This window comes from Sorex fumeus, unplaced genomic scaffold (assembly GCF_029834395.1).
Source record: "Sorex fumeus unplaced genomic scaffold, SorFum_2.1 ptg000095l, whole genome shotgun sequence".
In the NCBI taxonomy this organism is placed as follows: domain Eukaryota; kingdom Metazoa; phylum Chordata; class Mammalia; order Eulipotyphla; family Soricidae; genus Sorex; species Sorex fumeus.
In genome coordinates, this window is record NW_026606152.1 from 14,883,532 (window position 1) to 14,907,945 (window position 24,414).

General features: G+C 39.3%; 1 long non-coding RNA gene across 1 annotated transcript in view; it reads right to left on the reverse strand.

Moving 5' to 3' along the window:
• Positions 1-7,210: 7,210 nt before the first annotated feature.
• Positions 7,211-24,414, reverse strand: part of LOC130040792 (uncharacterized) — an 85,437-nt gene continuing 68,233 nt past the window's right edge. Inside the window, exon 5 of the long non-coding RNA XR_008795024.1 lies at positions 7,211-7,349. This is a non-coding gene — a long non-coding RNA (uncharacterized LOC130040792). The remainder of the gene's footprint in view (positions 7,350-24,414) is intronic.

A 24,414-nucleotide genomic window follows, 5' to 3' on the forward strand; every position in this document is an offset into this window, starting at 1 on the left:
GCCCTGGTGGGCAGTGAGAGGTGGTTTTGGTGGTCACTGACCAGCAGTGTCAGAGCGGCACTCTACCACTGGATTGAGCACTGTACTGTCAAGTCTGTACAGCTGGGTCAAGTATCACTGGAAATGCCTCTGTATAACCCCTGAGCTCTGTTTGGAAGCCATCCCCAATGTTACACTGTCAATGTCCTCCCGTTGTTCATGGATTTGCTCGAGTGGGCCCAGTAACATCTCCATTGTGACACTTGTTGCTGTGTTTGGCATACAATAAAAATTAAGTGGAACGGTTGTTTTTTTTTTTTGGGGGGGGGGCACACCTAAGCCCCGGTGTTCAGGGCTTACTCTTGGCTTTGTGCTCAGAGGTCCTGGTGGTGTTCAGAGGACCATATATGGTGCTGGGGGTTGAACCCAAGTCAGCCCCTTCCAAGGCAAGGTGACTTTCACTGATTTTCACTCAAAATACATGTTAAAACGTCTGTTAGGCAGTTTATATGCTGCTTTCAGGATTAAGTAAGACCAAAATCTTTATTGAGAAAGAGCTCGCATTCAAGTGAAAAAAATACATCCACATTATAATAAGAGATTAGGAATAAATTTAAAGATTATCAGTAGGGAATAACATTCATGCAATAAAATAAACCTTTAAAAAGAATGAGATTGCATTTATAAGCTGAAAAGTATTGATGTTAAGAAAAATTATACATCTTTTTAATGTATTCATGGAATGTTTAGCAAAGAGGTCACTGTGGACAAGGAAGTGGGTACAAGTTTCAGATATGGAAGACATTTCAACAGATCCATTGGATCCATTAGTCTTTTTACAGAGGTGAAGCAGGGCTGCAAAGACAGTCCAGGAGATAAGGTGCTTTACTTGGATGCAGTGTACCCTGGTTTCATCCCAGCATCACATATGGCTCGGAGTAGGAAGCCAGAAATAGCTCCTGAGCATGACAGGGTATGACTCAAACCCCCATGCCCAAACACACACGCAAAGAAAATTTAAAAAGCAACAGAAATAGGGGGCACAGCTGGTAGGGTGTTTGCCTTGCACGCGGCCGACGCGAGTTCGATTCCCAGCATCCCATATGATCCCCCAAGCACCGCCAGGAGTGTTTCCTGAGTGCAAAACCAGGAGTAACCCCTGAGCATCGCCAGGTGTGACCCCCCCCCCCCCCACAAAAAAAGCAATATCTGAAAGACTGTGTGTATCGGGGGATCAGAGGGGGTGGGGAAGGTGAGATGATGGATGGCAGTTTAAGGAGCTGTTACAGCCGAGTTTACCTTTTATCTCATACTGATGAATTCTTTACAATCTCTCTGTGTAAAAGAGTCCTCTTAGTAAAAGAGTCCCAAAAATTAATCAATGTAATCTTAGTGTATAGATTTATATACTGACAGAGAAAATTAAAAAAATTTCCTAACAATACGTATAAAGAGGTTACGTATAAAACCATAAAATACTTCAGGGCTAGTAATGCTAATATTAATCTACAAATACAAATTTTAAAAAATCTCTACAAATAATTTGTTAGTTTTTGGTGGCACTTATTCTTCTGCAGAACAGCTTGTGTTGAAAATAGAGACACTTCACGTGTCATCTTAGTTTTGAAGATGATGTGGTCTAGCTAGTCGGGTATAACTGGCATAGTTGCACATGTACATTTTGAATGATTAGGTGCTCAAAACTGCTAACAGGTTAGGGGCTGGAACAATAGCATAGCGGGTAGGGCATTTGCCTTGCACGCAGCCAACCCGGGTTCGATTCCCAGCATCCCATATGGTCCCCTGAGCACCGCCAGGGGTAATTCCTGAGCGCAGAGCCAGGAGTAACCCCTGTGCATTGCCGGGTGTGACCCAAAAAGAAAAAAAAATCTTCTAACAGGTTAAAAATACGGAAAGAAGGCTGGGAGACAGCTCAAAGGGGGGAGTGCATGCTTGCACATGGGAGAGCTGCCTTTGTTCCAGCACTGCATGATGGTCTCACGACTACTGGGTGTGGCTCCAAAACAAAATACCGAAACAAAATTTACAGTAAGTACAGGTTGGCAAGGAATAAGGAAATGCTTCAACTTCTATTAATGTGTTCTTCAGTCATTCAGTTGCAGGAAACTAGTTTGAGATAAGAAATGTTCTTTTAAATGTACTAGTAGAACCTCAGTAACTGTGAAATAATACTCAATAAATATTTATTGAATGTGTGTGTTAAATACTTTTTCAGACACTAGAGATAATGCAGGAAAGAAAACAAATGCCTCTTTTCTAGACCTTACTACAAAAACAACAGCAACAATGGGTTCAAATGAAAATGAAGCTTTTTATTAGTGTTTCAAAAGTTATAAATTTATAATCCTGAGGATTTTAGAAAGAACATCAAAATTATTATTCCTTCGTAAATATATTATTCCTTTGTAAAAAGTACAGTTGTAGAGTAGATTGAGTTTATCATTTTAGTAAATACTTTAGAGGTTTTATTTTCTCATCTGGAGAAACATCTGTCATTATCTCAATAAGCTCCCAAATTGTTTATTCAAAAAGAGAATAGGATACTAAGCTGGGACATGAAGAAAACTAAATCTTGTTTTAGAAAGGAAGGAAGTACATGGACTTTGAAGAAAACAAGATCATGTTAGAAAAAACATAAGCCAATGAAACCTGTTGCCTGCATCAGTAAAAAGGACTAATGTTTTCATATGAGTATCAGTTACTTTCTTCACTGAATTGTCTATTTTACTTTAAATTATAAAATATGTAACAATATATATTTTCTTGCCCAATCACACTGAAAACTTTGTTTTACCAAATCCTATACCCATCAATTTCATACACACAAGTATGAGTCATCACGATGACACAGAAAAGCCTGCCAGCCTTCCAGTACATGAAGCAACAGCTGAATCTCTCCTCTGAGAGACTCTTTACTTTTTTCATCTAATTTTCATCACCAAATTCCACTTCTAATAAGGCTGTAAAGATTTTAACTTAATCATGAACTTCAATGACTTCCCTTATAAGTGAATGTGATTTAAGTCACTAGTACAAATAATTCTTAGGTTGTGGAATAATCAATTAATTTGGGTTACTGTAAAAGTATATCTGAAATCCTTTGGGGGCCACAGAAAAAGTACAGCAGGTAGGGTGCTTGCCTTCCATGGGACTTACCTGGGTTTGATTCCCAGCATCCCATATAGTCCCCAGAGCCAGAAATAAGCCCTGAGCAAAAATAAAGAAAAAAAAGTGTACATCTGAAATCAGGGTCTGAAAGAGATACAAAGTGGTCAAGGAAAAGGTAACTCTTGAAAAATAGTGATTTGTGGAATCATAACATTTTCTTTATACTGTCTGTATCTTATAAACCAGTTTTACTCTGTATCTGTATTGGTTCTCTATCACATATAAAAGAAATGACTACATCACTGGAGACTTTGCTTGCATAATAGAGAATGTGTGATTGTAACCCAAACATGAAAGCTAGGAACTATCTCACGGTGATTCAATAAAATTAAAAAAAAAATAGGGAATGTGGGAAGAACATTCTAAGCCTCCTACTGTTATTTTTCTCCTGTGCTGGGAAAAATTGCTTCATAATACAATGTCATAAGGATGCCTCTACTAAGAGGATATTTTAGGTAAGAAATGTACGAAATTCATTACCTTCCTGGAATTAAAGGAGTTTGAAAGAAGAGAGGAATGTAACATCAAAATTTAATATTTCAAGCAAAAAGTTCAAGAAACATATGAGATGAAAATACAATACTGAAAGTTCTTAGTTTTCTGGAATATCAACAACCTAATGAAAACTATAATTACCTGCTTTGCCACAGAACTGCATCTCAAGAGTTATTAAGCCTTATATTGTGTTTATTAAAGATAATATTAATGAATTTTATCCCAAAACCCAAAATCTGAGAAAATATCTTAATATTTATCTAGATTCTAGATTCAACTACAAAAAGAAATTTTAATGGATTAAAAAGCTAAACCTTACACTGTGAGTAGATGAGAAGTAAGCATGGCAGAATAAGTATAGTAGTATATATAGAAGTGCTAACTACATGAAGATCACTGTCCTCCCATTGTTCATCAATTTTGCTCAAGCGGGCCCAGTAACGTCTCCATTGTGAGACTTGTTGTTACTGTGTTTGGCATATCGAATATGTCACGGGTAGCTTGCCAGGCTTTGCCATGTGGGAGAGATACTCTCGGTAGCTCACAAAATATTATATTTAATCAGAATAAAATAGTCGATTTAAATTTGGAATATATTGGCTGAAAAGAGTACAGGGGGTAAGGTGGCCTGCATGCAAATGGGTGTGGCCCAAAACTGAAACAAAAAATTGGGAGTTGGGGGAATATACATATATACATGAATAAAAGTTCAATACTATTAAAGTACAAAAGCCCCCCCTTTTATTTTTTGGTAAAAGTTAAGGGAATATAAGTTCAGAATGAATATTTTGTGACTATAAGAAATATCAAAATTTGACTTACCTTCAGAAGTCATGGAAAGACAGTTGAAGTCTGCAGACAGAACATACAAGTCAGGTGTAACTAGGATGGAAATATGGAAAAAAAGTTTCTAGTTTGGGATAACCTGGCTTAAAATCATAGACTGATTTGATTTGGATTAGCAAAGTGGTTCATGGATTAAGGCTGAAATAGTCTATAGCCAGAAGACATAATACTTAAGTCTGAAAGTATTGTGTTGGAAGCACAGGTTAGCATTTTAGGTTCCTTACACACCATCAAAATAGAGCATATTAAAAAATTTTAAATGTACATTTATGTCTAAATATGGGTAGCTGTTTTTCATGGTAACTGTTTATTTCAAGTAACAAACAGAGCAACATCTTTTACTTTTCAAAAGAAATTCCACAAAACAAGGTTAGTTCTTAGAAAAAACAAAATATTTTATTTCAACTAAGTTTTGAAATTTTTAATTTTTTGTTATTTTGGTCACTCTTTAAACTCCTAGCTATATAACTTAAGTAAGCAATGCTGAATTCCTATTTGATTTTTGTTGACCATGTTTTTTTCAGAAGAAAATTTGATTTAGTGTGAGAAGAAAAGTTCAGATGTTTTAGACAGAAACTTCATTTCCTCTTAATGGTTTCTTCATTAAAAATTAGTAATTTTAATGATCTAAACCTATTTCTGGCTATCTTCCATAATTTCTTATTATATCTCCTTTGAAACACCACAGTTGCACTCTTGGAAAACTTGTCTTCCTGGTTTTCAAATTTCTGTTTATTATTATAGTTCTTCAGTGAGAATGCCAGATCTTTGTGCCGTACTGTTTCTTGAAACTAGAGACCAGCACACTTCCCACAATTCAATTACTATTCTCTTTCCAGTTGAGAAATTAAAGCCATGTCAATTTTACAAAATTTTATTTTTTTCTTTTTGGGTCACACCCGGCAATGCACAGGGGTTACTCCTGGCTCTGCGCTCAGGAATTACCCCTGGCGGTGCTCAGGGGACCATATGGGATGCTGGGAATCGAACCTGGGTTGGCCACGTGCAAGGCAAATGCCCTACCCGCTGTGCTATCTCTCCAGCCCCAATTTTACAAAATTTTAATGGAATAATTTGGACTATAAGTTCACAATTGCATTTCTTCAGTATAAAATGGGAAAGATCTGTTTTATTAATAAAAACAATGGTAAGTTTCAAGAATATTAGCACATTCATCATTACAGCTGATACAAGTGTACAGATCTTATAAGCACAAAGTTGAGATATGACAAAATGTGACAGTCCTAAAGACAAAAGGGAGACAGTTAATCTCATTCTGAAGATTATATTACCTCATCAAATTTTTTATATAAATGTATGAGTCTTTATTTTAAAAACACTAATCCCTTTAGTTAAGCTTTCTATCCTTATAAACTTCATGTGGGTAACTAGAGAATTACCTCGTCGGTCTAACTTTTATATATAAAATTCTGATTTTGGGCCCAGAGAGAGTGGAGAGGTTAGAAGGACGCCTTTTATACAGTGTACTCCAGTTGGAATCACAGCACCATACAAGGACCCCCCAAGCACAGACAAGTCTCACTCCTGAGTAGAGTCAGAAATAGCCCACGAGCATGCTGGGTGTGGTCAAAAAAATAAACCAAAAATTACAGTTCTGTATAATTAGCAATTAAGCAACCTTGAATCAAAACATTTCCCCTGCAATGCCTGGATATTATCTTAAATTATTTAAAAAAGGAACTCAACATCTTTTCTTCTCAAACTGTCCTTCAGTGCCATCATTATCTTCTAGTATAGAAAACATGATTCTTGACTTTTTTATCCAAATCATCATATTTTGTAATCTTTTTGAAAGACCTGTATTCTTTCATTTTATTCTTATTGCCTCTTTCTGTTCAGATTTTCATCACTTCTAGACTACTATTAATAGTAATGCCTACTTTCAATGCTACCAGAACTATTTCTTAGAATTTTTATACATAGTATTGCCATATTTAATTTCTGAAATGCCAATTCTGGGCAAATCCTATTATTTTGTTTCAAGAGGCTAATGCCTCTCATTTCTTGCTCTATGAAGACTAAAACTCTTAATCATTTCCTAAACAAAGCCCCAATAATTCAGTTATTAGAATCTAGTTGTCCAAATTCATGTAACCTTTATCTTAGTTTTTTTTTTTTTTTTTGCTTTTTTTGGGTCACACCCGGCAATGCACAGGGGTTAGTCCTGGCTCTGCACTCAGGAATTACTCCTGGCGGTGCTCAGGGGACCATATGGGATGCTGGGAATCAAACCCGGGTCAGCCGTGTGCAAGGCAAACGCCCTACCTGCTGTGCTATCGCTCCAGCCCCCTAACTCAGGTTTTAAGGCAAAAAAATTTCATGAACTTTGGTGTGAACAATGATCTATGCTTCCTTACATTGTGTGTGTGTGTGTGTGTGTGTGTGTAGGGGCTGGGTCTCACCCAGCTGTGCTTGGGGCTTACTTCTCGATAAATGCTCAGGTTCACTCTTGGAGCCTGGGATGGAAGAGAGATTGGCCAAGTGTAACCTTAACCTCTGTTCTGTGCCTCCAGCTTCCCAGCTTCCCCTTACCCAGAATTAAGAAAGTCCACTGCTTAACAATTCAATGAATGTTAATTTTTAAGCATACAAGGCCAAAAATGACAAAATGAGGACTTTTTAAATTGAATGAACAGGTAATAGGCCAAAGTTACTTACAGTTTTGTGCTGAGGATGATTTCATGTGGCATTTAGTGCCCTTTACTCGCATAAACTGTGGTCAAGCTTTGCTCCGTACAATGTCTGCTTTCTGCTTTTCCAAGTAATCTAGGACAGTCTTCATACTGGGGTTGCTGTGATGGTAGTATCAAAATTCAGGTCTAGAAAACAGGTAATAAGGTAAATCAATGGAGAGGGGGAAATGCATTACCACAGGAAACATTACCTACTTGTTGGGTGAAATCCAGTATGTCAACCACATCCAAATCCGAACCAAAAGTCAACAATAGACTTTTTAAAAAATGATAATTTATCCAAAAGTTATTAAAAAGACCAAGTTTATATAAAAGCTCAAAGGATACATTAAAAATCAGCATCAATCAAAATACAATATCAATATGACTTCAATGTCCTAGCAGAAAATGAATGCTACATATTTGAGATTCTATTTCTTTTGCCATTTAAGATTTCTGAAAACTTTTAGTGTGACTTGTACAGTTTTTAAAGGAACTGTACATGAAAGTTGAAAAGAAAGCCCATTTCTACTCAATAAAGTGGTTTTTCGAGCAAAGTGGTTTCAGTAAGCACAGGGACTGAGAAGCATTCCATCAACTTCCTAATCATTTCTAAAGACTGTAGCACTACTTAACACATTCATTTTTGATTTTTGGTAATTGTGTTTTTTGTTTGTTTTGGGTCACACTGTTTGCCTCAGGGCCTATTTCTAGTTCTGTGCTTAAGAGTGACACCTGGTGGTGCTAGGGAAGGGGGACCATTTTGTTTTGACAGAAATGGAACCGGGGTTGGCTGCATGCAAGGCAAGTGCCTTGCCTCCTGTACTAGTTTCTCTGCCCCCCCTTCCCAAAGTATTTTTTAATATAAGGACATTTATTCTATCACCACGCATCAGTTCAGAGATGCACAAATGAAAGCCAATAGGAAATCAAAGTACTTTGCTGCTAAGTTTAGAGGTTCAGTTAGACTACTAATTGTTCTAAAAGACAATTATCAAAATTTCACAGACCTTTCAAGATCAGGAAGGAAGGAAGGAAGGAAGGAAGGGAGGGAGGGAGGGAGGGAGGGAGGGAGGGGAGAGTGCTTGCCATTCATATGCCTGACTGGGTTTGATTCCTAGTACTGCATGTGTTGTCCAAGTCCCACCAGGAGTGATTCAAGCCCTGAGTATCACTAGATATGGAAGAGAGAGACAGACAGACGGGAAGGAGGGAAGGAGGGAAGAAAGAAAGGAAGGAAGGAAAGAAGGAAGTTGGTTAGTTTACAATAGGTAAGACCTAATGGCTTCAGGGTGAAATACAACAATCTTTACATGCTTTCCTCTAAGGAACTGTTTTGGATCATTTTTAATGGGTTATTCATAACAAGCAATACAAATAAATCATTCAGATCCTGCTTTGGGGGCCACGGTGGAAACATTCAAAATATGGTGGTGGGAAGGTGTAATGGCAGTGGGACTGCTTTTGAAATATTAAATGTAATAAATTATTGTGAACAATGTCATAAAAATAAAATGAAATTTAAAAATAACAGCTAAGACCTTAGCTATAGCTACTAATAGAAAAGAATGAGAGGTACATGGAGTAGTGAAAGGGAGAAAACCTTAATTATTAGGAACAAGACTAAGAATTTCTGTTTAGCTGGCATATATTTTTCTAGAACTTACTAATTTGTCATTAAATTATTGCCTTTGGTTTGTAGCAATCAATTTTCATTTACTCAGAAACCATGATGTTAGGCTTCTAGAATATACAGTCAATAAGAAAGAATAAGAAAGCCCCTGCCACGAGACAGAAATTGGGTACAGATATATTGTTCTAAGTTAGGTACAAAAAAGACTCTCTTGACTTGGCTATGCATTGATTTATTTCTGGCGCTTGAAAATGACTTCAATTCCTCTGTTTCATCATATCTATTCTTCAAATCCAACTCATCAGCCCCCACCCCCACCGTATCCAAGAAGTCTTATATGATGAATCTAATTCCACATTTCTTTGGGTCTTCTACCCCACTTCCAAGCAAGATACTTTATATTTTATATGCTATCATTTTCTAGCTGTTTCTGATATGTTTGTACCATATTTTCATCTAGGCTACAAGTGCTTTGCTAATATGGACTATCTTGGTACAGGGCACAGAATAGTCCTTTAACAATAAAAGATGATAGCACTTGAAAAACGTCAACAACAACAACAAAAACACCGAAGAATTTTAAAAACATTTGATGAAATAAAATTGTATTTTCATTTACAACTTGTACTCTCAAATTATTGGCATCTTACATTAGAATTACTAAAAATAGATAAAACTATTCTACTCTGTCAAATAACATAAACCACCAAGTCCGGTAGTCATTCTTGATAATCCAACACCTTCTTAACCTATGCTGGACAACAGGAGAGTCTACAAGTATTAAGGCTTGCTTACAATCAACAAATTCCGAGTTTATAATTTGAATCCTTTGAGTGTGCATCTTTCAAGTATATTTTCAAATAATGGCTATTACATAATTTAGTTTGAAATATAATCAGATTTTCCTTAAAGAAAACTGAAAGTCCTCAAACATTCTTATATAAACCAAATTAGTCTTTCGTATTTTAATAGAATTGTGATCCCCCTCTCTTATGCCCATCTCCCGATGGACGGTTCCACAATGAAATAGACCACATCATATTCAATCGGCGGTTTTGCCTAACCGAAGTTGCTGTTGTCCCAAAATTCCAAACGGGATCAGACCACCGTCTTCTTCGTGCAAAATTCTACCTCACAGAACGAGGAGAAAAGAATGCAAGGTTTAAGAAGAGGACTCCCAGAACAACCACCAACTGGGAGCTCTTTGGCTCTATTGCGGCAACATGGGAAGATGCCGTCATTGATAACATTGATGAGGAATACGATCGAATGATTCAGCACCTCCATGATTGTGCAAGGAATACCAAGAGAGAGATAACCACAAAAAACCGTCTTTCTTCGAACACTCTTGAACTTATTCGCCAACGTGGCTTGGCACATGCCTCAGGCAACCACAAGCGAACTGGCAAAACAGTTCAGAGAAGCCATCAAGGATGACCTCAAAAACAGGAGAGCAGCAGTACTGACTGGTAGATGCAGCAGAAGCTGGGAAAAACATTCGTAATGCCTGCCTGTCCTTCACCAACTACAAAACCAAGATGACTGCCCTCCGACATCATGATGGATCTATCACATCTTCCAGAAGGGCAATGGAGAAGATTATTCATGACTTCTACTCAGAACTCTTTAATAGCCACATCCACTTGCCCACATACCACATACCACATGATGGATATGTCGTTCCCAATGTTCTCCCTTCCGAAATCCAATATGCCATCTCGTCGGTAAAGAAACAAAGAGCACCTGGCCCAGACAAGATCAGACCTGAACACCTGAAGAACTTACCATCAGTACTCATCAATACATTGGCTCGACTCTTCACACGCTACCTGTCTGAATGCAAGGTTCCATCCCAATGGAAAACCAGCAGGACTATACTACTATACAAGAAAGGAGACATCCACGACATTGGCAACTATCGCCCAATCTGCCTATTGTCTGTCATCTACAAACTATTCATTCGAGTCATCCTGAATAGGATTAGCAGAACACTAGATGAAGGACAACCATGTGAACAAGCTGGATTCCGAAAAGGATTCAGTACCATTGACCATATCCACACAATAACCAAGCTCACTGAGGTATCTCGGGAGTTCAAGATGCCGCTTTGTCTAACGTTCATTGATTTAAAGAAGGCCTTTGATTCTGTTGAGACGGAAGCAGTCATGGAAGCCCTAGCCAATCAGGGCGTACAAACTCAATACATCAGGATCCTTCGTGAGCTCTATTGCGGATTCACTACCAAGATCTCACTATTCTACAAAGAAGTAATCATCCATATCAAGAGAGGGGTTCGGCAGGGTGATACCATTTCACCAAAACTCTTCAGTGCCACCCTCGAGAACATCATGCGACGACTGGAATGGGAAAACATGGGAGTGAAGATAGATGGTCGGCAACTACACCACCTCCGCTTTGCTGATGACATCATTCTAATAACACCAAACATCAGCCAAGCGGCACAAATGCTGAACGACTTTGACCGTGAATGTGGAAAGGTCGGACTACAGCTGAATCTTACGAAGACAGTGTTTATGAGAAACAGCTTTGTTCCTGACGCTCCATTCGCTCTCAACGGAACCACCATCTCCGAATGCAACAGTTATATATACCTAGGTCGAGAAATCAACATGATGAATGACCTGGCACCTGAGTTGCGCAGGAGGAAGAGAGCGGCTTGGAATGCCTTCAAGAGCATTGAAGAAATAACTAAAAGAACAAAGAACCTCCAGCTACGAGCACATCTCTTTGATTCCACTATTCTTCCTGCATTAACATATGCCTCAGAGACCTGGACCCTACGAAAACAGGATGAGAACACTATTCGGGTCTCTCAAAGAGGAATCGAAAGAACTATGCTTGGAATATCACGATTCACTCAAATGAGAGATAGAATCCGGAGTTCTGATCTTCGTCAACACTCAAGAATCAGGGACGCTGTCTCATTTGCCAAGACATCAAAAATCAGATGGGCTGGACACGTAATGAGGTTTACAGACAACCGCTGGACTAGAGCCATTACTGATTGGATTCCACGGGACGTCAAAAGATCACGTGGACGCCCACCTATAAGATGGTCAGACTTCTTCAAGACCCTAAATGATCGGTTTGAGGCTCTGCATGTTCCTAGAACGAACAGATACCATTGGGCTACGCTAGCACGCAACCGGGATGAATGGAGACGTTACTGGCACCCGCTCGAATAAATCGATGAATAACGGGGATTAAGTGATTAAGTGAAGTGATCTCTTATGCCTTAAAAAATATGTGAAATAATTCTTACAGCTCCTATATCATTACATAATACCTATTACTTGATAAGATTCTTTCTATAAGAATTAATGATAATCAGCAAACTTCTTAGTGAAAAAACCGCTGAAATAGTCTAACTCTAGTGTTTTAAAAAATATTCAAAGAAGGTATAGGATTACTGTAAATTTCAGTTAATTAAATCGTATTTGCTCATTGTTCGATAAATTAAACACATTATGTGATAAACCTTTAAAAATTTACTGTTTTGGGGGCTGGAGTGATAGCACAGCGAGTAAGGCGTTTGCCTTGCACGCAGCCAACATGGCCAACACAGGTACGATTCCCAGCATCCCATATGGTCCCCCGAGCACCGCCAGGAGCAATTCCTGAGTACATGAGCCAGGAGTAACCCCTGAGCTGGGTGTGACCCAAAAAGAAAAAAAAAATTACTGTTTTTCACATACAAAGAAAATGAAACCGCTTTTCTTCCAAGTTTCAGTAGGAACTTTTTTTTTTTTTTTAACTCTAGCTCATATATCATTGTGCTGGTCAGAAAAAGGCAAGAAGAAGCAAACATAAATTTTTTTTCTATAAAGGCAAAGATAAATATAATTTCTAGAACTTTAAGGTGAAACTGAAATTTCTACAGAAATCTACAAGATTATTTTTACCTCTTTTTGCTTTTAATTTTTCCTCATGTTTATAAAAAATTATAATTTTTCTACTTTCTGTTTTGCTGAGAAAGGTGTTTAACTGTACAACAATTTTTTTTTCCCACAGAGATCCTTTTGTTTTTATGAGCAATATGTCCAGGTACTTATTTACAAAATGGATATATTGGAGATAAACTGTTCTAGAATTATAAAAATCTGAGAGAAGACAAAGTTCAACATGCTTTATACAATTCAAAATGGATACTTGCAGAGACAACTTACTTAGGTCGTACAAATAACCATTTGCAGTCAATTTTAAAGTATCAGAATATGATTAGAATTTTTCTGGGATGACAACATTTAAGCTTTTGTTTAGCTTTATTTTACTGGCAAAGCAATCAATATACCCAAACAATTAAAATATTAATGTTCAATAAAACATGGATCTTTTGTAGCACGCTGTAATATTTTGTTCTGTTCATGTTATGGTCTTCTAAAGCAAATTATTTGATTTTTTAAAAAATTTTTATTAGTGAGACACCATGAGGTACAGTTGTAGACTTACAAATTTTTGTGCTTGGGTTTCAATTATACAATGATCAAATACCCATTCCTACACCAGTGCCCATTTCCCACCACCACGGGTCCCAGTATCCCTCCCACCCCCCATCCCTCCATCCCACCCTGCCTCTGTGGCAGCGCATTCCCCTCTGTTCTTTCTCTCCTTTTGGGTGTTGTGGTTTGCAAAAGAGGCATTGAGTGGCAATCATGTTTGGTCTATAGTCTACTTTCAGCATAAAGCAAATTATTTGTTTCTTTTACATACTCAATTGATATAATAAAATACATCTGATGACATTGTAGAGATCAGGCTGAGGGTCAAGTGTGCTGATTAAAGTGACTTGTTGGACGAACAACTAGCTGTATACGCCTTCAAATGAGAATGAAATGATGGAAGTTTCATTGTTTGAAGGTTTTTAATGGATAAAATGATAGAAAACCAGAGTCTCATGTCTAGAATCATCAAATTAATCTAACGAATAACTCATTTCCCATTTTAAGTTACTTGATTTTGTATATTTTCTTAATTCTTGATTGAATTCTTTAACCCTAATTCTAAATTATTTCTTTAAATATACCCATGTTAGTTTCTTTTATATACAGTAAGTAGTAAGAGTCCACAGCACAATATGTAAAGAACTACTTCATCTAGGAACAGAGAGATATTATGGGGGTAAGTGCTTGCTTTACATGTAGCCAATCTCAGTTTGATCCCTGGTACTGCATATGGTCTCCTGAGCACAGAGTCAGGAGTAAACCCTGAGCACCAGCAGGTGCAGTGTCCAACAAAAACAACAGAAAAGTTAATCTCAAAAACGCATTCTATTTGTATGAAAACTTTATTTTTAACTATAAAAATACTGAATGTTAAAAGTAAAAGCATTGAAAATACAGGTTTTTAAGTCTACATGATAAGAAAATTCTTAAATTTTGAATTAGCCTTTAAAGCTATGTTAACAGATTCATTCAATATTAATTTTAAAACTAATTGCACATCCACTTTGCTAAATTTTCAGTTTGATTTTAATGTTGATTGCATATATTAAGAAATTTATATATGAAGTAATTTATATTTGAAGTTATATTTGGAGAAATTTATATTTGTGATTTTAAGTCACAAATTATAAAATTATACATTCCATACACGAATAAATTGAATGTATTAATACTTAAATAGAATAATTTCATATAATAATAATTATACTAAGATAGGAAATAAATAAAAGGTTAACTTAGCAAAAAAAAAAAAAAACAGGAATTTAGAACTCTCCCTGGCTAAATCATCCACGTCTTTATTTTGGATTAAATGATAAGATTTCATAATTTTCAAGTTTTTTTCCACAGTTTTCTGGATAAATTCTATTCAGCAATCTTCTACTTAAGCTGTTTTCACTGCGCCATGTGTTGTGTCTAGAATCTTGATATAAAAATTGTATTCTAATGGAAATACCCACTTATATGCCTGACTAGGAACACCTATAAAGGTGATTAGAGGCTGCCCCAAAAGCCTCCATCCATCTCGGAGAGCCTGGAAAGCTACCGAGAGTATCCCGCCCACACGGCAAAGCCTGACAAGCTACCGGTGGCATACCCGATATGTCAAAAACACTAATAATGAATGGTCCTCATTCCTGACCCTGAAGGAGCCCCCAATATGTCATCGGGCTACACTTGCATGTGGCAGGGACGAATGAAGACGTTACTGGGCCCACTTGAGCAAATTGAAGAACAATGGGATGATAGTGATAGTGATAGTGATTCTAATGGAATGATGTTCATCTTTATCCTTGTTTAAAAATGAGGACAGCCCTCTGGCTACTCAACAAGCAGCTTCAGCCAAGATCCCAGAGGCTCAGGAACAAATCTCGGAACCCAGCGGCTTTTAGCAGAAATGCGTCTGGACTCAGTATTAGGTTATCAGCCCTGGGCCACCCCAGGTGGGAATAGGTTTCATGCCTTGGCCTATTCTCCCTGGCGGCTCAGGGTCCGCCATCTTCCAGAGGCCTATGGACAGCCAGGTAGGGGCCTGCAGTGACAAGACATGTGAGGCCTCATGGGAGGGGGGAGGGGCAGTCCCTTTCCTCCCCCCCCCGCCCCCCCCCCCCACCAGCCACAACGATATCCCAGTTGCCGCCCACAAACAGGCCCTCTGGCTACTCAACAAGCTGCTACAGCCATGATTCCAGAGACTCAGAAATAAATCTTGGAACCCAGCAGCTTTTGGCAGAAATCCCTCCAGATTTATTACAAAGATTTCAGAATTCCAAAAACCTCATATGCTATTCATTATCAGCAATAGAAAACAAATTGTCTAATGTGGAAACTATCTGTCACACAGGTAGGGGGAGGGTGTGGGCTGGGGGGGTATACTGGGGTTTTTGGTGGTGGAAAATGTGCACTGGTGAAGGGACGGGTATTCATCATTGTATGACTGATTATTAAATCCAAAAGGTTTGTAACTGCTCTCACAGTGATTCAATAAATAAATTTATAAAAATAAATAAATTTTAAAAATGAGGAAAACGTTATTTTGCAGTGAGCAGTTATTTCTAGAAAACTGCAAAAAATAATTTGAGTGTCAGATGCATCAGGTAAATTACTAAGAAATACGTTTGTTAACTATAAAACACCTAAATATTTTACTGACAGATAAAGTTATGCCTAGTTTGGGAGGAATTAACTAGGCAAGACAGGGTACCATATGAAAGAGATCCAGGAGATCATCTAGTAAGCAGGATTTACAGCTAAAGTGTCACTTGATGTTGGGTCCCCCAAAGCCAAAGTAGAACCTAGAAGACTGATGATTTCCCACTCTGAGTCAATACTTTTGAATGGCACAGATTTTAAAGGCAGTGGCTGGACACTGTGGTTCAGGCAAGTGGGCAGAGTTGAGTCTAGAAGATTAGAAAGAAAAGAATGCTAATGCAATGCTAGGAAAAGTAATCACATTTTATCATCTGTCCAGGAAAGAAGCAAATAACTTAAGGCGAGTTTGGTTCCCACTCTCCAGCACCTCTGATTAGGTTGAATATGAATATATTCCTAAACAAGGTTATAAACTTGGATTTTAAATGTCTTAAATAACCAACTGTAGGGTCGATCACATGAATGATAAAGATAAAAAAACAAAACAAAACTTGGCTGGAGTGATAGCACAGCGGGTAGGGCATTTGCCTGGCACATGGCTGACCCAGGTTCGATTCCCAGCATCCCATATGATCCCTGAGCACCACGAGGATAATTCCTGAGTGCATGAATCAGGAGTAACCCCTGTGCATTGCCAGGTGTGACCCAAAAATAAAAAAAAAAAAAGAAAAAACCCATTAGATAATTTTAGTGCTGTTTAAACAAAATACCCCAAATCTTAGCATTGTCACTGTCCTCCCGTTGTTCATCGATTTGCTTGAGCGGGCCCAGTAATGTCTCCATTTTGAGACTTGTTTGGCATACCAAATATGTCACAGGTAGTTTTTCAGGCTTTGCCATGCAGGCGAGATACTCTTGGTAGCCCAAATCTTAAGGTAGTAACAAAGCTAATTAAAATTCCTGACCTCCATCATGATTTCTTGAAACATTTCAAAAAGAACATCTAGAAATCCACCTGTTTGCTAGAGACAATTTTCCTTAAACTTGTATCAGATATACTGTCAAATTTTCCCAGTCTGCATTACTTAGAAGATAGATGTGCTCTGTGAAATTCTTTAGTCGCTATATCATCTTAATGAGAAACAAAAAGTCCTTACAAAAACCTCACACAGAAAACTATATCTGGCAAGTACTATTTCATGTTCTTTATTTCTCTTTCTGCCAATGAAATTGTATTAGTGATCTATAAACAGATTTGATCTAATTGTGCCTTGAGAGGAATTTATTGTAAAGTTTTGATATTATGCCTATTTTACCAGCAACTTGCCTTACTACTATTGATGTCAATTAGTTTTATAATAAAAAAAAATCCTGAACAGAAAGTTCTGTGAAGTTGCCAGCAGCGTGCCCCTTGCCAGCCTCCCATCACATCAGCACCTCTGCCTGTGACTGTGGATGCCAGGCGCAGTGCTGTGCGCTGGTGAGCATTGAATATGCAGGCCCAGGCAGCTGAGCCAAGAACTCTTGGAGTGACCCCTGAATAAAGAAGTAAAACAGACAAAAGCTCACTTCTGGATTCAACAGCACAGAAGTAAGGAAGTAAATCATCACAGTAAGGTAAAATATAAACAATAACAAAACTATTGCAAATATTGAATTATAGAAAACAGTATAAAGATGATAGTACAGAAAAAGGGAATTACTAATTTCCTGTGTAGGGGCGGCTGTCCTTTTGAAGTGATGGATGAAAAGATTTCTGAGGGCTGAGTATATTGCTGGAAACTGCTCTGTAAGTGACAGAATGAAGTTAAAGATTACAAAACCTTGCCAGAAGTAAAGCAATTCTTTAAACTGACATGAAATACTAATTGGTAACCTCCAAAAGTAAGTTTACGATTTAAATGTATATACAATCTAAATGTATATACATTGTCATCTTATAGTTACAAAAGGTCTATTTTTCCCCCTAGGTTTTTGCTTTATTGGGGAAGGGAAGACAGCCTGGCTCTGTACTCAGTGTAGACACCCCTGGCAGTGCCAAGTGGACATGTGGTGGTGGGGACCCGAATGGCATTGTCTGCAAGAAAAGCAAGTGCATTACCCCCTAAACTCTCTCCAGCCCCCTAAGTTTTGTTTTGGGCCACACCCTGGCTACTTCTGGCTGTGCTTAGGGGTCACCCCTGGTGTTGTCTAGGGAACCATATATGGTACAAGGAATCAAGTGGAGTGGCCACATGCAAGGCAAGTATCTTACCTTCTGTATTATCTTTCCAGCCACTCTTAAGATTTGATGAACTTTCAGCGTATTTAGGTGAGATGACACTGATGTTTATTTGAATGTCTTAAAAACAACACAATTGGGACTAGGGAGTTTGCTCATGCCTCACATGTGTTGAGCACCTGAGTTTGACTGGGTGAAGCCCTGCCTGCCTGCCCGGATACAGAACCACCAGGTTTGCCTGCCCAGGCGCAGAACCACCAGGCGTGCAGAGAGGCAGAAGGCCTGACCACCCGAGCACAGAACAATCAGGCTGTCCACCATTTAGCTATCAGGCCAGTCCACCCGAGCACAGACACACCCCTTGAGTACAGAACTATCAAGCCTGCACTGTGGGGCTGAGCAGTCATTTGAGTAGACCCAGGCCTGCAAGCACTGGGCATGGCACCTGCGTTTATACCAATTAAACAACCATGCTGGAAAGTTTCTGTAGACTTATTTTATACAGTCAGGTGAGGAAATCTTAGTACTACTCTATTACATTAAGGAATCATTGAATCTACATAGCTGCATGTATATTTAGGGACCACACATATATACAAGGACATGGACACGGACACATGAACCCACCAGATCCAGTGTTTCTGAAATACTTCTAAGAAAATGCCTATGCGGAAGGACAGTGGAAGCAAAGCGAAAGATTTGAGAATTTGAGCTTCCTGTCTTTAAGAGTCTTTGGAAGGTACCACTAACATCTTCAAAAGCATTTTATAACTTAATACTTATAAATTACAACCACCAACTGCCACCGACGCCATGTAATCCCATCAAAGGCCAAGATCCAGAGACTATAAAACCAACTTCCCAGAAGCTTCTTCCTGACTAGTTCTCACTCTGGGAGAACCGGGAAGGCTACTGAGAGTATCTTGCCCATACGGCAGAGTCTGGCAAGCTCCCCTGTGGCGTATTTGATATGCCAAAACCTAGTAACAGTGATGGGTTTCACTCCCCTGACCCTGAAAGTGCCTCCAATGTAGCACTTGCTAAAATCTCAGGGCCAGGATGAATGGAGACGTTACTGGTATCTGCTCGAGGAAATCGATGAACAAAGGGATGACAGTGACAGTGACAGTGACTTGTAAACATTGTTTCCCCTACCATTAGTTAGGCATAGGACCGGCTGCAAATATTACTACTAAGGAGAAAATCCTAAGACCCACAATGAAACCTTCTAAGCTTGGTGACTACTACTCTGACTAGTAATGTGTTACCTGATATACTATTTCCATGCAACTATTTCTCAGGGTGATATTCCTGCATCTGGCAAGGAATAATCACTGTACTTGCAGTTATTATTTCTATCACTTATAGAAGCCTGTAAAGCGTGAGTCGTTTGTGACTACATCTAAAAAAATCATCCACAAACTTATTGGGTCTTAAGGTATTTTTATTTGATTGATTGGGGTCATTTTCACTAAAATAACCACTTAAAATAAGCAAAAAGAATTTACCACTCAGGTCAAAGAGTACAAGTGGTAAGGCACTTGCCTTGTATGTGGCTGACCTGGGTTTTGTCCCTACCATCCCATATGGTCCTCTGAGCACAGCAGGAGTGATCCCTCAGAGCCAGGACTAAGTCCCTAAGCATTACAGGTGTGGCCCCCAAACAAAAGCGAACCGAATATATACTAAAATTACTGTTTTTTTTTCCAGATAGACAAATGACGTTAACAAATGTGCCAGGGCTGATATACATAACTATATTAAAAACTCTTTCATATTGAGCTGTAGCAATAGAACACAGTGGGAAGGGTGTTTGCCTTCAACATGGTAACCTACGTTCAATCCCAGGCCCTCCCTATAGTCCCTGAAGTCCACCAATAATTTCTTAGTGCAAAGCCAGGAGTAAACACTGGTAGGTGTGGCCCCAAATCAAACAAAACATACTTTCATGTCAAAAATCTCATATATAGGGGGCTGGAGCGATAGCACAGAGGGTAGGGCGTTTGCCTTCCACCCAGCTGACCCAGGTTCAATTCCCAGCATCCCATATGGTCCCCTGAGCATCGCCAGGAGTAATTCCTGAGTGCAGAACCAGGAGTGACCCCTGTGCATTGCTGGGTGTGACCCAAAAAGAAAAAAAAATCTCATATATAATTTGTTCTAAAAAATTATTTACTAGTAAAAACAAAGAAGCCTGTTTTAATTAATATGCCATAAAAATGTCTGAGCCAAGCTAAAATAATTGCTTTAATCAAGGCTCAACAATGATTAGGGTTCAAAAGACTGGCAAAGAATATTACAGAATGTTTTCTACAGGAGGCCGGAGGGATAATAGGTAGGATGTTTGCCTTGCATGCAGCCTGGTTCAAACCCTAGTACCCCATAAGCACCACACCACCTGAGTGCAGAGCCAAGAGTAACCCCTGAGCATTGCTGGTGTGACCCAAAAAGCAAAAAAGCCAAAAAAAAAAAAAAAGAATATCTGATACCAGTCAACCAGACCCATTGCCTGTCATAGTAACATTATCTTCCTGAGAAGTCCATTTAAAGAATGTATACCTCTTTGGTGGAGAGAGACAGCTTCACAGGCTGAGTATCTTTGCAAGCAGGAGGGCCGAGTTCAATCCCCAGGACTATACAGTCTCCTGAACACAGCCAGGAGAGACTTCCAAGGTCAAAACCAGGTATTTTGTAGGCCCTGAGGACAATTAGTTCTATCTCCAAATCAAACAAACACCAACCTCTCCCCACCCCGCCCCTCAAAAAAAGCCCAACACCTGTAAATATAAGACAAGATTCAAGTGAACCTGAATTTTTAAATATTTTACTTTGGAAAATGGTAGTTCTAAGGTCAAGTTATAGCTTTGTAGTCGTAACATCCCAAACCGTACAATATGAGCATGAAAGAATGTCTTACTTTGTAATTCAATTTTCAAATCAAGTGTTTCAGTTTTTCTGTAGAATTGATGTTTATCCAAATTTTATTATCTTTTAAGAACTTAAGAGAAAAACAAAAAATTCAACTCTATACTGGATTTCTAACAGTCTTCAGACAACTACAAAAAGTGAACTTCTTAGTTTTGTGTGTGGGGAAACACCTGCGGTGTTCAGGGCTCACTCCTGGTGGTGCTCAGGGGACCATGCGTGGTGTAAGAGATCGAACTGGATCCGCAGTGTGCATGACAGTTGACTTAGCTGCTTTACTATCTCTGGCTTCTATAAGGCTAACTTCTTGAAAATAAATGTTAAGTTTTTGGTATTTAAAAATTGTCAAACTAGGGATCAGAGATAGTATAGCAGGTAGGTGCTTACCTTGCAGGTGGTTGACCTGGGTGCAATCTCCAGCACCCCATATGGGCCCTTGAATCCCACAGGAGTGTTCCCTACAGAACAAAGACTAAGTCGATTCTCTGTTCCAGGAATTAGCATGTGCACCCCTAAAAAACTGTCAAACTAGTATACGACACATTGTTAGCATTTCCATTACTTTATAGTTCTCAAACAAGTGACGACTTTCTGATTTTGAAATCTTTACTTTGAACCTGAGTACCTTCCTCAGAAACTATTAAGTTCAGCTAAAAGTAAAACAACTTTGGTTTCCCTACGTTTGAAACTGCCTTGTTAAGCACAAATGCCCTTACATTTTAGAAAGTTTCAAGACGGTTTCCTTCTTAGATGACATTTTTTTGGGGGGAAGGGGTGGCTATACCCAATGGTGCCCAGGGGACCATAAAGCAATGATGACATCAAATCGTGGGTGCTTGCACCCCAAGCATGCACACTAACCCTCAGAGCTCTCTCCTGGCCCTCAAATGGCACCTTTAAATCTTTCCTGTTTGTTTGGTGGGTCACACCTACATGTTATCCAGGGTTTCTGGCTCTGTGCTCGGCGATCACTCCTGGTGGGACTTAGGGATCCAACACTCCTGGTGGGACTTAGGGATCCAAATGTGGTGCCAGGGATGGACCAGAGTCAGCTGCATGCAAGGATTTTGCCATAACCTTGTACTATTTTTGGGTCTTTTCCACTTCTAACTTTGGAGGACCCTGGTTAAGCGGTTAATTTCCATAATACTGGGATGGAGCAATAGCACAGTGGGTAGGGCGTTTGACTTGCACGCGGCAAGCCAAGCCTGACCCAAGTTCGATTCCTCTGCCCCTCTCGTAGAGCCCGGCAAGTTACCGAGAGTATTGTGCCCGCATGGCAAAGCCTGGCAAGCTACCCGTGATATATTCGCTATGCCAAAAACAGTAACAAAAAGTCTCACAATGGAGATGTTACTGGTGCCCGCTTGAGCAAATCAATGAAGGAAGGGAGGACAGTGCTACAGTGCTACAGTGCCCCTTCAGGGTGATGGAGATTCCCAAGCAGTTATTTTCTCATGCCTATTCTTGGCCAAGTGGGTTGATTATTCAATGTGCCCGAGGTGTAGGGCTGCTCTGCAGGTCTTCAGGGCTACACCTGGCAATGTTTGGGTCGGACCTACAGTGCCAGATACCCAACCAAGGTTAACACCCTATCCTACTGTCTCCCTGGTCCCAGGAGTAGGATTTCTAATAAATATAATTATAAAACCATCATAATTTTCCTTGAAGCTGTAACTACATAGAGCTATCTAGTTAGAACGTATCTATCTAGATAGCTTCTGGTAGTGCTGGGAGACCATGAGACATCACGGATGGGAACCCTGGCCAGCACTGTACCCGCTGTACTACCTTTCCAGGCTTTAATCTTTCAGCATTAGAGGTAAATGCATCTAAGAATCACTAATTCAAAAGATGGTTTGATAGCACAGTCATTAAGAACCGGAAGTTTTCATTTGGGCTATTTTCTCTATTTCTCATTTTAAGCTGACTTAAAAATGCTAAGATACTGACACGTTTGACACAGCAGAAGGGTGACAGGAAATTTAGGGTTGTTTCACTACCAACCACTCCTCTTCTGAGGTCAATTTTTTATATTTCAAAGCAACATTTCTTATTCTTTTAGTTAAGTCTTCAGATTTTTTTTTTTGTTTTTGGGGTCACACCCGGTGATGCACAAGGGTTCCTCCTGGCTTTGCACTCAGGAATTACTCCTGGCAGTGCTCAGGGGACCATGTGGGATGCTGGGAATCGAACCCGGGTCGGCCGCATGCAAGGTAAGTGCCTCACCTGCTGTGCTATCGCTCCTGTCCCAAGTCTTCAGATTCTAAACCAGTTTCCTTAAATTTAATGACTGCTCATAGCAATCTAAATGGGTCACCAACAAGTCAAACCCTAGTTCATTTGTGTCATGGTCAAAAGGTTGATCAGTAATCCCTGGATTGAAATGTACTTGTAAGCTATTAACAGGAAAAAGAGTCCTTTAGTATCAACTGTGAATCACTATTTTTGAAAATACAAACTTTTTAATAAATTTTGTGAGATTACAAAAAACCCATCAAATATATTAATCTTAGATGTCTCTCTGGGCAATACACATACATCTATTTTCTTTTCAAAACATCTGAATCCTTTGTGTGTGTATGTGATGGAAAAGGGGAGGAAGAGTTGAGGCCACACCTGGAAAGCTCAGGGGTTATTTCTGGTTCTGCACTCGGTAATCACTCCTGATGGTGCTGGGAGACCATGAGACACCGCAGATGGATGGAACCTTGGCCAGCACTTTACCTGCTGTACTATCTCTCCAGGCCCTGCATGCTCTTCTGACTCAAAATGCTTCATCTACTATGAAAAGGTATCCTTGGAGAGATGGTATATAGGTGTGATGGGGAAGATGGCATAAAGTAAACAGATGCATCTTCTCATGCTCAAATTTGCTAAACTTACCATGAAGGGTCTCATTCTCCTAACCCTGAAAGAGCCTTGAATATGGCACTTTTTAAAAAATCTCAGGGCTAGAACGAAGGAGATGTTACTGGGGCCTGCTCGAGGCAACTGACGAATAACAGGATGGTCGTGGTCATGTCGTAATCATGGAAAAAAGTTGAAATATTGATATAATCTGGCACTTCTAAGGTAAATTTTAGATAAATGTAAAAAGTTTCCCAGCCCGAAGTATATCCTTGTGTCTCTTCTCTGGGTGACAGACTAAATGTTACTTTGCAGGGCTGGAGAGAATAGTACAAGGTGCTTTCCTTGCACACAGCCTACCAGGGTGAGATCCGCAGCACTGCATACGGTCCCAAGCCCTGCAAGGAGTGATCAATGAGCAAAGAGCCAGGAGCCTTGAGCCATGTGTGGTCCAAAACACTACACAAAAAATTAATTTCCAGGGGAAAGGAGATGGCTCGAAGGTTAGCGCATGTGCTCTGTGCCTGGAAT